Here is an 11,180-nt window from a genome sequence, read left to right on the forward strand (position 1 = left end):
TCACCGATTCCTTCTCTCCAGAGATGCTGCCTGTCCTGCAGTTTCTCCGGCATTTTGTGCCTATCTACTCTTCAACAGAATCAATTCTTAATCTGCCTCTTCTACTCTCCTGGCAATATATTCCAGGAACCCACCATCCTCTGTGCAAAAAACACTTGCCCCCCTACATCTCCTTTAAACTTTGTCCCTCTCACCTTAAAGCTGTGCCCTCCGCAAACTTGAAGATGTTACATTTAATTCCCTCGTCTAAATCGTTAATATATATTATGAACAACTGGGGTCCCAGCACCGAGCCTTGTGGCACCCCACTAGTCACTGCCTGCCATTCTGAAAAGGACCTGTTAATTCCTACTCTTTGCTTCCTGTCTGCCAACCAGTTCTCTATCCATGTCAATACCCTACCCCCAATACCATGTGCTCTAATTTTGCGCACTAATTTCTTGTGTGGGACTTTGTCAAATGCTTTTTGAAAGTCCAGATACACCACATCCACTGGCTCCCCCTTATCCATTCTACTTGTTACATCCTCAAAAAATTCCAAAAGATTAGTCAAGCATGATTTCTCCTTCATAAATCCATGCTGACTTTGACCGATCCCATCACTGCTTTTCAAATGCACTGCTGTAACATCTTTAATAATCAAATCCAGCATCTCCCCCACTACCGATGTAAGGCTAACTGGTCTATAATTCCCTGTTTTCTCTCTCCCTCCTTTCTTAAAAAGTGGAGTTACATTGGCTACCCTCCAGTCCACAGGAACCGATCCAGAGTCGAGAGAACATTGGAAAATGATCACCAATGCATCCACGATATCTTGAGTACTCTGGGATGCAGACCATCTGGCCCTGGTGATTTATCTGCTTTCAGTCCCAACAGTTCACCTAACACCATTTTCTGACTAATGTGGATTCCCTTCAGTTCCTCCCTCCCACTAGATCCTCAGTCCCTAAGTATTTTCGGAAGATTGTTTGTGTCTTCCTTAGTGAAGACAGAACCAAAGTACTTGTTTAACTGTTCTGCCATTTCCCTGTTTTCCATTATAAATTCACCCGTCTCTAACTGTAAGGAACCTACATTCGTCTTCACTAATCTTTTCCCCTTTACATACTTATAGAAACTTTTACAGTCAGTTTTATATTTCCCGCAAGCTTTCTTTCATGCTCTTTTTTCCCCCTCTTAATTAACCCCTTTGTCCTCCTCTGTTGAATTCTAAATTTCTCCCAGTCCTCAGTTTTGCCCCTTCTGGCCAATTTATATGTCTCTTCCTTGGCTTTAACACTATCCTTGACTTCCCTCGTCAGCCACGGTTGAGCTGCTTTCCCAGTTTTATTTTTTCGCCAGAAAAGGATGAACAGTTTCTGGAGTTCATCCATGCGGTCTTTAAATCTTTGCCATTGCATCTCCACTGTCATCCCTTTAAGTATAATTTGCCAGTCTATCCTAGCCAATTCCCGTTTCATACCTTCAAAGTCTCTTTTATTCAAGTTCAGGACCCTCTCCCCTTTCCTCGCCCCCCTCACTCGCCCCTGGCCCCGGGGGAGTTTTGGAGTGGGTGAGGAGGGATGGAGTGGGTGAGTGGGGGTTTGGGAGGGGGAGGAAGGGGGAGGGAGGATGCTACACCGATGCAGGAGAGGTTTGGACCCAACGGGTCCACAGCAGCTAATATTGGTTTAAAAACCCATCCTGAATATATTCCAGAAAATCCTCCTCCTCAGCACTGTTACCAATTTGGTTGGCCCAATCTGTTTGTAGATTAAAGTCACCCATGATGTCCGATGTACCCTTGCTACAAGCATCCCTAATTTCCTGCTTGATGCTATCCCCAACCTCCCTACTGCTGTTTGGTGGTCTGTATACCACTCCAACAAGCGTTTTCCGCCCTTGGCTATTTCGCAGTTCTACCCATACCGATTCTACAGCATCCAAGCTAATGTCTTTCCTTACGATTGCATTAATCTCCTCTTTAACCAGCAATGCCATCCCACCTCCTCTTCCTTTCTGTCTATCCTTCCTGAATATCGAATACCCCTGCATGTTTAGCTCCCAGCGTTGGTAAGCCTGGAGCCATGTCTCCGCAATTCCAACTATATCATATCCCTTAACTACTAACTGCACATTCAATTCATCCACCTTATTTCAAATGTTCCTCGCATTAAGGCACAAAGCTTTCAGGTTAGATTTCTTATCTCCCTTCTACCTTTTGCTTCTGTACTCCTTTTATGTCTCTCTGTCTCCTTGCATTGGGTCCCATCCTCCTGCCCTGTTAGTTTAAATGTGACCTTTCCTACACTCTCTTTCCCGTTAGATGCACGGATACGCATCCACGTTGTTGACTCCACCCCCCACTTTTTAGTTTAAACCCATTTAAAATATTTATTTGAAATAAAATCAGTTTGTGTCAATGTCCAATAGAAAGCAAGTGGGTTAACATTTCTCTATCGGAAGTTAACACACCTAGCAGTGAGTCAGAACAGATTATCTTGCAGTAACTTGTTGAGCCATTAATTTTTGGGAACGGCTCTCGCGATTGCAAAACCAGATACATTAGAGTAAATATTCATCAGGATATTGTGGAGAAACTTCACTTTTTTCCTTCTAACCTTTCATTTAGTAGAAGCCAACAATCATAGTGCAGTAGTTCATCATCCTCTGGTATGAAACTCAAGTGCACAACTTTCTGAGTAAGTGGCAAAGAAATATACAGTTAATGGCAAGACTCTTCACAGCAATGATGTACAGAGGGATCTTAGAATCCAAGTCCATAACTCTCAGAAATTGGCAACGTAGATAGAATAGTAAAGAAGGTATATGGTATGCTTGCCTTTAATAGTCATGACATGGAGTATAAGAGTCAAAAAGTCAAGTTGCAGCTTTATCGGACTTTGGTCAGGACACATTTGGAGTATTCTGGGCAGAGTATTGTGGACACTCATCCCTGGACCACCTGTATAAGAGAGACCCCTACGACAGACTCCTATTCATAGCCTACAGTACTGCCTTTAATACCATTATACCATCCAAGCTTATCACCAAACCCGTGGGACTTGATGTCAGCACTCATCTCTGCAACTAGATCCTCAACTTCCTAACCAACAGACCCCAATCAGTAAGGATAGGGGACAAATCATCCTCCATGATAAACCTCAACAAAGGGGCTCCACAAGGATGCGTTCTCAGCCCCTTTCTTTACTTCTTTTACACCCACGACAGTGCAGTCATGTACAAATCTAATTCAATTTTCAAATTCGCTGACAACACCACCATTGTGGGCCGGATATCAAATATTGATGAGATGGAGTACAGGAAGGAGATTGAGAACCTCATGTCCTGGTGTTGAGCCAACAACCTTTTTCTCAATGTCAGCAAAGGATAGTGATCGACTTCAGGAAGTAAAGTGGTACATATATCCCAGTTTGCATTGATGGTGCCAAAGTAGAGATGGTTGAAAACTTTAAATTCCTAGGAGTCAATATCACCAACAACTTCTCCAGGGCCACCTATATTGAAGCAAAGACCAAGAAAGCACACCAACGCCTCTACTTCCTTAGAAGGCTTAGGAGGATCGGCATGTGCCCTACAACTCTCATCAACTTCTACAGATGCACCATAGAAAGCTTTTTATCAGGATACATCACAGGTTGGTTTGGGAACAGCTTCATCCAAGACTGCAAGAAATTGCAGAGGCGCAGCCCAGACCATCACACAAACCAACCTCCTTTCTATTGACTCAATTTATACCACACGCCGCCTTGGCAAGGCCAGCAGCATAATCAAGGATGTCACACCCTGTCCACTCGCTTTTCACCCCTCTCCCATCAGGTAAAAGGAATAGGTGTGAAAACGCACACCTCCAGATTCAGGGACAATTTCTTCCCAGCTGTTATCAGGCAACTGGATCATCGTACCACAACCAGATAGCAGTTCTGAACTACTATCTACCTCTTTGGTGACCCTCGAACAATCCTTGATCAGACTTTGCTAGCTTTACCTTGCACTAAATGTTATTCCCTTATCATGTATCTATACACTGTAAATGGGTCGATTGGAATCATGTATTGTCTTTCTGCTGACTGGATAGCATGCAACAAAAGCTTTTCATTGTATCTTGGCACACTTGAAAATAAACTAAACTTAAACTGAGTTCTGGCCACCCCACTACAGGAAGGATGTGGAGACTTTGGAGAGGTTGCAGAGGTGGTTTACTAGACAGGCTACCTGGATTAGAGGGCATTGCCCGTAACGTGAAGTCAAAGATTAGGGTGCATAGCTTTAAGGTGAGAGGAGCAGAATTTAAAGGAGTTGTACGGGACAAGTTTTTTTTATGCAGAGTGTGGTGGGAGCCTGGAATGCGTTGCCAAGAGTGTAATTAGAGTGCAAGTAATTCAGTGTAATTCAGTTATTCAGTACTAACTAATTTCCAAGAATTGAGGGCTGACATTTACTAATAGGACTGATGACAAAGAACCATCAATATAACAATTAGTACCTGACAGTTCCTTTGTACCGTTGAATAAGATTGGCATTTTCTATTGAGATGCATCATCTCAGTTGAGTCTATGCAAACTCTTTTATGGATATCCTTAATCATAGCATTTTTAAAATTATTATGCTTAATATTAGGTGATTGCAAGGTAAGATCCTTCAGTAAGCAGTGCACTAAATCAACAAGACATTAATATTCTTACCTCTATCCTCTTTCTGCTGGAGGGCTTTGTAAAGGTCCTAACCATTTAACCACATGTGACCAATGCACTTAAACCACCATTAGTCCTGCCACATCATCGTCTGCCTGTCATGTAGATGGGTTGCCAAGGCAGAAATATATTTTGGAGAGCCATTAGAGAATTTATTTAAAAATACAGAGTGATGGTCAAACAAAGGACTCAGAGTTAAACCATGACATCACTCCTGATTCCACTGTTTACATATAGTCATTAAGAAATGCAGTAAAAATCTATGGCTCTCTGCTTTCTTCCTTATTTCTTACTACACTGACAAAAATAAACCATTTATAAAATGTTTGCCATGGATCAGGGATACAAGAACATCATTATTATGAGATTTGTATGGGAATTTGCTATCCTCTCTTTACAAGTGACGGTTTGTCTCTTTTAAAACTATAAAAGTTTGAACACTTTTCCATTTGGTCCTCAGATCCAGCTTCCAACCTAGGCTGACACCTCAGTGTAGTACTGCTGCACTTTCAGAATTTCTGACATTTATGTGAGACCCTAAACTGAGAGGTTATGAAAAGGGATAAGGTCATGAATAGGGGGAAGGCTAATATCTTGAATTTTGAAATTTACTAGTTGCCTTTAAATACAGGAGAGGTGCTGGGGGACTGGAGGGTGGCAAATGCTGTGCTTTTATTCAAGAAGGGCTGCAGGGCAAATGCTGGGAACTAAAAGCCAGTGAGTTTAACATCTGTAGTTGGAAAGTTACTAGAGGATATTCTGAGGGATAGGATCCACAGGCATTTAGATAAGGGTTGATAAGGGATAGTCAGCATGGTTTTGTACGTGTGAGGTCATGTCTCACAAATCTGATTGAGGTTTTTGAAGACGTGATCAAAAAGGTGGATGAGGGCAGAGCTGTAGATGTTGTAATATATGAACTTCAGCAAAGCATTCGACAAGGTTCCTCATGATAGGCTGCTCTGGAAGGTTAGATTGCATGGGAGCCAAGGAGAGATAGCTGAATGGATAATAAAATTGGCTCCATGGAAGGAAGCAGAGGGTGATGGTGAAAGGTTGCTTATTGGACTGGATGCCTGTGACTAGTGGTGTGCCTCAGGGTTCGGTGCTGGGCCTGTTACTGTTTGTTATCTATATCAATGATTTGGATGAGAACATACATGGCCAGATTAGCAAGTTTGCAGATGATACAAAAGTGGGTGGTTTTGCAGATAGTGAAGAAAAATTGCAGCAGGATCTTGATTAATTGGCCAAGTGGGCTGAGGAATGGTTGATGGAATTTAATGCAGAATAATGTGACGTGTTGCATTTTGGGAAGTCTAACATGGGCAGGACCTACACAGTGAATGGTAGGGCTCTGGGTAATGTTGTAAAGCAGAGGGATCTAGGAGTGCAGGTGTATAGTTCCCTGAAGGTGGAGTTGCAGGTAGATTGGGTGGTCAAAAAAGCTTTCATCAGCCAGAGTATTGAGTATAGAAGCTGGGAGGTCATGTTGCAGTTGTATAAGACGTTGGGAAGGCCACATTTTTAGTCTAAAGAAGGGTCTCGACCCGAAACGTCACCCATTCCTTTTCTCCAGAGATGCTGCCTGTCCTGCTGAGTTACTCTAGCTTATTGTGCTTATCCACAGTTAGAGTAGTTCAGTTCTGGGCACTGTGTTATAGGAAAGATGTTGTCAAGCTGGACAGGGTACAGTGAAGATTTACGGAGATGTTGCCAAGGCTAGAGGATATGGTTGAGTAGGCTGGGACTCTATTCCTTGGAGCAAAGGAGGATGAGGGGTGATCTTATAGAGGTGTATAAGATCTTGAGAGGAATAGACCAGGTAAATGAACAGAGTCCCTTTTCCAGAGTAGGTGAGTCGAGGACCAGAAGACATAGGGGAGGGGAAGGTGAAGGGGAAAAGATTTAATGGGAATCTGAGGGGTAACTTTTACACATAAAGGGTGGTGGATGTATGGAACAAGCTGCCAGAGGAGGTAGTTGAGGCAGGAACTACCCCAACATTTAGGAAACAGACAGGTACATCGATATAACAGGTTTGCTGGGATATGGACCAAATGCTGGCAGGTGGGACTAGTGTAGCTGGGACATGTTGGCCGGTGTGGGCAAGTTGGGCTGAGTTTCCACACTGTATCACTCTATGACTCTATCTATAACATAAGAGAGAACCTGGTGAAAGTCCTAGTGGAACAGCTACTTGAGGTTGGAAAGGTACAAGAGTTAGCAAGAGTTCAATGCTAGAATGTTCCAGCAAGGTTGAAAAGTAAAGATGGCAAGATTAGGTGTCTTTGAATGCACAGGTTTTAGGCGATGAGGAAAACAAGGAAGCCTGTGATAGGTATTGGCAACTACAATCAAATAAATTCCTTAAGGAATATAGAGGGTGCAAGAAAGTACTTAAGGGGGAAATTAGGAAGGCAGAAAAAGGTTCTGAAATATCCCTGACCTTGAAGGAGAATCCTAAATCATTCCACAATGTATCAGTAGCAAAGGTGTAGCAATGAAAAGAGTGGGACCAAAGGGATCACACTTGTGTTCAGCCAGGGAATGTGGGCAAGGTCCTAAAACAATACTTTTGTTCTTAATTCACCAAAAAGATCTGGAGGATAGCAAGTTTAGAGAGAGATGTGTTGGTTCAGCACTGCTTTCTGCTATCTACCTCATTGGTGACCCTCAGACTATCAATGTTCAGACTTTGCTGGCTTTACCTTGCACTAAAGGTTATTCCCTTATCATGCATCTATCTATACACTGTAAATGGCTCGACTGTAATCATGTTTTGTCTTTTTGCTGACTGGTTAGCACGCAACAAAAGCTTTTCACTGTACCTCAGTGCACCTGACAATAAACTAAACTGAACTGGTAGTCTGGAGCACGTCAGTATTAAGAAGATGTAGGTGTTAGATGTCGTGGAATACATAAGGGTTGATAATTTCCCAGGGCAAAATGAGATCTATTCCAGAATGCTATGGGAAGCTAGGATGCAAATTTTTGGAGCCCTGACAAAGATTATTTAATCTCCGTTAGCCATAGGCAAGGTATCAGAAGATTGGAAGATAGCTAATGTTATTCCTTTACTTAGGAAAGGAAGCAAGGATAAGCCAGAGAGCCTTATATAAGTGGTAGGGAAATTATTTTAGAAAATCTTCAAAGACAAACGTTATGTACATTTAGAAAGGTAGGTCAAGTAGCTCAATATTCCAGAGTACAGACATGATAGAGGTACTCGATGGTTGGCATATGCATGATGGACTTGGGGATCTACGCTGTATGACTCTGACCTTTTAAAATGTACACTGATACTGTGATTGAAATAGAATCAGTGTGCTGATGACTCACTTTGCTTGAAGCACAATTAGTTTTTCACATTTGGATAGTTTGCTATTCACATGAAAAATTATTTTCATATACACTGGCAACAGCACGTAAAATTAGTACAGCATTAGTAGCAACAGGAGCTTGTTAGTGAGTTAAAACAAAATCTTCCACTCTGTTAATGCTGAGGATATTTGCAGAAAGAATAATGATCATAAGCCACTAACAGCACAATCTCAAATAAAGAGGGCAAACTCCTTTCAACTCCCACAGTGCATGCAATTACAAGGAAATTACTCACTAACCACTTAAAAACGGTGCCCTTCTAAAACACAACATCATTGAGGTGTCCTTTTTGTTTCTCACTCAATACATTCTGTTCAAGGCATTAAAATTGCAGATCCTCACCTTTGAAACCATGTATTAGTTGCCTTGTTTGTACTCAATCACTGTTATTTCAGCTTGCACAATATTGCTTTACACTGATAGACTTGCATTTTCTTTGTAACATAACACATTTTATTTCTGGTAAAGGCTGAAATTATGTTCCCAGCCTGTAACCTCAAAAACCCGAAGCAGCCAAGCCTACGACTAAACAACGCCTTTTTGCAAGTTCTCGCTCAATTATACTTTGTAGCCCTTTGTAAAGGCAAAAACTAACAGCTTTCCTGTCCATCACCAATTAGACTTTGCTACAGAAGCTCCACCAACCACTTACATTTGTTTGTCCAATGTTTAAGTCACCATGGCAATAGAGGATAGTTCTCATCTAGAAAAACGACAATAGCATAATATTGGGACAGACAGTTTAGTGCACAGACTAAATTTCCCACCAACCCTGCTGGCTGTGAGCCACTCCACTTTGTCTCTGCCCTATTCACTTGCACCATTAGATGCAATTAGCAACCACATCAGAAAAGTGGGCTGCAATATTAGTTTGTCATCATCTTAACATTTGCATGCTACAGACTAACTGGATGGCTGCAACTACAAAACTCAGAGGGGAATAGTATAGGTTAAAGAGTACTGCTACTACGAATTACTTATCATTTCCACTCTTATTAATGTATTTTAACAAGCAGTTGAAACTCTTCCCTGCTGATTCACCGGGCGATATTTGAGAGTCAGATTGAAAAGGGGGATTAATTTGTGCTTTCCCTCCCCGACTGTACTGGCAAATGGTGGTAAGATTCTTACACTGCCCAGCTGCAGGTTACGTCCAACTGACAACACTGTTTGCAAAGTACTTAGGAGCCAAACTTTATCCGGCTTTAAATATCTTGGAAACACAACTTTAATTGGCAATTAACCAAGAAAAATCCTCCTTCCGCTCCTGATGTCAAGAAATGCACCTGTTTCACAAGGTCAGCTATGAAGTTAGTGTCATGATGTCGGAGAAACTCCTCAACTAAGCAATGTTGAATTGAAAAATACAGGATGGAAATAGGCCCTTCGGCCCATCGAGTCCACACCAAGCATTGATCACCCATCCGTACTAGTACTATGTTATTCCATTTTCTCATCCACTCCCTGTACACTCGGGGCCATTTACAGAGGCCAACTAACCTACAAGCCTGCACATCTTCGGGATATGTGAGGAAACTGTAACACCCAGGCAAAACACATGCAGACAAAGGGAGAACGTGCAACTCTGCACAGACAGCACCCAAGGTTAGGATCAAACTCGAGTCTCTGGCCCTGTGAAGTAGGAACTCTACCAGCTGCGCCACTGTGCTGCATTGCTGCCCGCATTGCAGGTGTATTAAAATTGGATATCTTGAGCTAGCTTTGTTTAAGTGATTTACTTTGTTTATTAAGTGTTTATTTTATAGACAAAAGACACAGGAGTAGGCCATTCGGCCCTTCGAGCCAGCACCACTATTCAATGTGATCATGGCTGAGGCAAAGTGGTGCAGCTAATGGAGCTATAGCCTCACAGCGCCAGAGACATGATTATGATGTTCGGTGCAGTCTGTCCATTAATTGGATGTTTTCCTCCGGGTGCTACCATTTCCTTCCACGTCCCAAAGATATTCCAGTCAATAGATCAATTGGCCAGTGTGCAGGTGAGTTGTAGAATCTGTGGGGAGTGAATAAAAATGAGATTAGTATAGTTTAGGTTATTGTCACATGTACCGAGCGAGGTACAGTGAAAAGTTTTTGTTGCGTGCTATCCAGTCAGTAGAAAGACAATACATGATCACAATTGAGCTATTTACAGTGTATAGATACATGATATGGGTATAACGTTTAGTGCAAGGTAAATCCCACACAAAAGATTTGTGTAGGATTAGTGTAAATGGATAATTGATGGACATCACAAGCTCAGAGGGTCTGGTTCTCTGGGTATCCCTCTCCGACTCAATTATTTAAATTTTAAAGATGGTATTCTTTTGAAAAATGGGCAGTGAATCTCAATATTCTTTAAAAAATGTAAGCAACCAATAGTGTTATCCAGAAAATCAAATCCTTCTTATTCTGTTCCAATAATGTCTTTGCGAATACTGAGAGACAAGAAACAATTCAAAATTTATATAATGTAAATAATTGAACATGAAACCACCAAGAGAAATCCAATAAGTCAGATAATCCGTTTGATAAATAATCCCCACCTATTGCTTTCACATTGTATCCTCCCCTACTTCTTTCTTCCAAAATTGTATGAATTAATCTAGTCCACTATCATGACCTTTTGTGTAAATGTAAGAACGTATTTGCTTATTTTCTTTGAAATGTTTCAAACCACATATGTTAGGCCAAAGCAAGATATATAGAGGAACAGAGAGGAAAGAAGGGCAATTAAATTAACTAGAGGCAATATGAGCACGTGCTTATGGATTTAAATTAAAATGAATGTTTCAAAAATAATGCTTTTGAAATAATGTCAGAAAGAGCATGAGTTTATTCTTGGCATGGAACAAGACACAGATGCAGAAAAAATGTTAACTGTTGACAATATTCTTGTCTGGACTACAAATTAAAGTCCCGCTCCAGAAAATGTAGGACAAATATCTAGTCAGATGCCCTAGCCAAGTACTGAGGAAATTTATACTGTTGTCATAAATAGGATGAGAAGTTAAACTGAGGCCTGCCCATCTGTTCCTCGGCTGATATATATCACCGCTGCTCAAACAAGAGTAGTAGAGTTATGCACAATATCCTGATCAA

This window comes from Rhinoraja longicauda, chromosome 10, assembly GCF_053455715.1.
Source record: "Rhinoraja longicauda isolate Sanriku21f chromosome 10, sRhiLon1.1, whole genome shotgun sequence".
NCBI lineage: Eukaryota > Metazoa > Chordata > Chondrichthyes > Rajiformes > Arhynchobatidae > Rhinoraja > Rhinoraja longicauda.